Raw genomic sequence first — 3,830 nt, forward strand, 5'->3', positions numbered from 1 at the left:
TAATGGAATATTTGATAGATAATTATTAAATAATATACACATGTCTTTGTAAGAAAAAAGAAAAAAGAAAAACTATACACATGCATGCCTTGAAGGAGTTTTGTCCAGTGAGCTTAATTAGCATATATCCCTCCTAGCATGTATGTCTTACATCACATATATATAAAAATAGAGAAAGAGTTTCTATTGAGGGATCTCTTAAATAAGTTTATTTGAAGGACACACTTATAGAGTCCACTCAACATTATATTTCACTAATCCAGACCATCTATTTTGTAGATATTCATTCAAAGATCATCTCTACAAAAAAAAAATCACTTAAATTTGATATCATTTGAACCACTTAATTAAATTATTGAAATTCAAGTACTTTCTTAAAGCACTATGTTCATTGATTTTGTTTGTCTCAATTAGATATCTTAATGATTTTCAATTTGAATGATTTTTTGCAAAGATGATCCTAGAATGAACATGTGAAAAATAATGGTTTGAATCTAATATATATAATAACAACATCACACACATATATAGAGCTTCAGTTGAGGAATCTCTCAAATTAAGCTTATTTGAGGGACATTCTTATGGGGTCCATCCACATTATTGTATTTTCATATTCCGAACCGTCTTCTTTTTGTTTCTCTTTACCATTAAAGATTGATAATGTACTCAAATCCGATCTCGTGCTTTGTTTTGAGATGCAAAGTGATTTTTTTTTCTATTAAATGCCAATAAGAAATAAGGAAGGATGCATGAGTGCTAGGAGGGTTTTGATGAGATATATAGCAAGAACACTATAGAATTTAAGAACATTTTACCAGAGACGTTATATTTATGCATATACAGAGAAAATCTCCTTTCTTTTTTTCTTTTCTTTTTTTAAATCTAGAGTTTGGAGAGATAAATAAAAGTGTTATATTTCCGTGGCACATTACAATTCTTTTCAAAGGAAAATGATTGTCTTAGCAAGATAAGATCTGAGCCGTTCAACATGCATTAATCTAAAGGCCCAAAAGGTGTGTCAAAATGTGTGCAAAAAAATATGTACTTTATCTTGATGCTATATATAAAATACAGTGAGCTTTTATTGAGGGATTTCCTCAAATAAGAGAGACACTCTTGAGTATTCTCTGCACCTTAAGTTAAAATGATGAGAAATATAGGTTTCAGTGGAATTGATTATTCATCACACTTTGACATTGTAGGGTTGCGGACCTTGTGGTCCAGATTGCTTTCAGCTTACAGTCACAACGAAAAGTAATCTTGAATGGGATTTCTTTAATAAAGAAAACCCTGTACTTTCTCTGCACTCTCTTTTCTTTTTGACAGAAAGAATCTTTCGTTTGACTCTTCTGAAATCTCATTTCATTTTGGCCCTTGCAAGTTGCAGCATCTGTCCAGTCTCATTATTTTACTTCTTCTTATGGAGCTATGTTCCTAATACGATAAATAAAATCACAGTATATAGATCCTCCCATATAGATTAAAAGTTACTAATTAACGTTGATGTTCTTGTTTGCAGATAAGTGATAGCTAGGATTGTCAAAGATGGGTGTAAAACACACGTGGACGAAACACGAAGGTTCCATATGATGTGTCTTTTACTGTGCTTTTTTTCTCTTTGGCCGACCAAAAAGGTACATTAGGATGTGTGGAAAGCAATTTCTCCTTTCTAAATGTAATTTTTTTTTGGGGTCATCTCATCACTACCAATTCTTATGCAGGTTAAAGTTACCTCAGATTAAGTTAGTGCTCGATTGGTTATGGTACAAACACAGAAAATATGACCAAATTGGCTAAATTATTCAATTCCTATTTGCATATAGCAAAGTTGACAATTACATATTTTTCAGTTGTTAAAAGAAAGTACATTTAATTTCCTATTTGATCCAAGAAAGCCATGAGATTCTTATCAGAAGACCCACCTTCACTCACAGCCTCTCTTGCCAAACCCTTCCATTTCTTAGCATTTCTTCTCAACTCTTCGCCAATCTCTCCACTTCCCATGACCAATTCCAAGCACCTCTTGAGCTCCTCGCCCACCACAATCCCCTCCTCATCTGGTGCCACCCTCACCCCAGTCTTCCACGTGTCCTCAATCAACTTGGCATTGGTCCTTTGATCCGTCCACAGAGGAAACGCCACGACAGGCACCCCGGAAACCAAGCTCTCCATGCTTGAATTCCACCCACAATGTGTCACAAAACAACCCAGTGAAGGGTTGGACAAAACCTCTAATTGACTACACCATAGCACCATCTTCCCAAGCTCTTCAAGTTCCTCTCTACAGCTCAATTTCTCCTCTTCTTTCTCGGCCTCGTTGTATTGTCCATTTCTTTCTTCTTTTTCTCTAATCACCCACAAGAACGGGCACCTGTAATCCAACAGCCCCTTGGCGATTTCTTCCATTTGATCCTTTGACAAAGCGGAAACGCTTCCGAACGACACGTAAATCACGGACCCTTCGGGTTTCGAGTTCAGCCACTCGATGCACGAAGAGTCCATTGATTTCTGGAAAAGATCACCACCGAACGACGTGTCAGAAGGATCCTTGCGGTCCAAGAAAGCAGATGGAATCAATGGTCCGATTCCAATCAAATTGTACTTGTCAATTGCTTTCAAGGCCTCAGGCTCTAGTGCATCGAACGTGTTCACCAGAATGATTGGCTTCGTTTCTCTCTGGAGCAGCTCGAATTGTTTTTCAAACAAAGGGAGAGCGAAATTGTACGGATTTGCAACCAGCATGAAGGACGGAAGGTCACGGCTAGCGAGGTCTAGTGGCAGTCCTGGTAATTGTATTGAACATGAAGGGTCATTAGTGTCAGTACAAAAACTTTCCCGGATGAGATCTTTGTAACCGCTTAAGTAATAGTAGTAGACGTCGAAAAGAGTGGCTGCCTGAATCCAAGCAAGAACGGATGGGAGGTGAAGCTCACGCGCCAAGTCCGCTGCCCAAGGGAGAAGTATTGTGTATACTAGGCAAGTGTAGGGGTGGCCCTCTTTTGCACTAGACGCAACAAGGTCGGTGATGACTTGTGATCCGGCACGCCTAAGCTCCGACAAGTAGTGGTCGACATCATCACTGAATTTGAAGCCGTCATCGAAGCCGTCGGAGTAGGGCGCGTAGGTCAATCCATTAGGAGTTGAGCCATTGACTATGCGTCGGTAGGCGTAGAGGCTGGTGACGTAGGTGACATGAGCGCCGGTAGTGCGGATGAGGCGCTTTGCTAATTGGAGGGCCGGGTTGATGTGGCCTTGAGCCGGATACGTTAGGAAAAGGAATCGGTGCTGCACCATAGCGGTTGTTGCGGTGGTGGAGGCGCGTGGTATTGTTTGGAGTTGTATGGGCTTAGTTGAATGAAGTGAGACAATACATGCAAAGTAGGAAGGAGAATGTGGAGGAAGTTGAGAATTAAATACGACATAAGAGAGAAATGAGAAGGGTACAAGTGTCATTTAACAAGTTCAACGTATATTGCACAAAACATGGACAAGTAGCATAAATTAATGATCACAAAACTCATTAGTAAACGCAAAGTGTATGATTTGTTTAGTTAATTATAATATTTAGGATTAGGTTAACATCAATAGTAAATTATTGTTAAATTAGTAGCTAGGTACTAAGGCTCCGTTCGGTAACGTTTTAAGAGGTTGTTTTCATTTTCAAAGAACAAAAATGAGGCAAAAATACGTTTGGTGACCCAAAAACAGAAAACACTGAGAATGTTTTCATTTATGAAATAAGTTCATGTGTAATTGTAGAAAACAAAAAAGAATTGTTTTCATTCTCATGGGAAACGTTTTCATAAAAATAACTCACATATTATTATTTC

The 3,830-nt window shown here is 38.2% G+C and overlaps 1 pseudogene; it reads right to left on the reverse strand.

Moving 5' to 3' along the window:
- Positions 1-1,781: 1,781 nt before the first annotated feature.
- LOC110746558 (phloretin 4'-O-glucosyltransferase pseudogene) lies at positions 1,782-3,326 on the reverse strand (annotated as a pseudogene).
- Between the last annotated feature and the right edge of the window lie 504 nt (positions 3,327-3,830).

This window comes from Prunus avium, chromosome 1, assembly GCF_965620075.1.
Source record: "Prunus avium chromosome 1, drPruAviu1.hap1.1, whole genome shotgun sequence".
NCBI classification, from domain to species: domain Eukaryota; kingdom Viridiplantae; phylum Streptophyta; class Magnoliopsida; order Rosales; family Rosaceae; genus Prunus; species Prunus avium.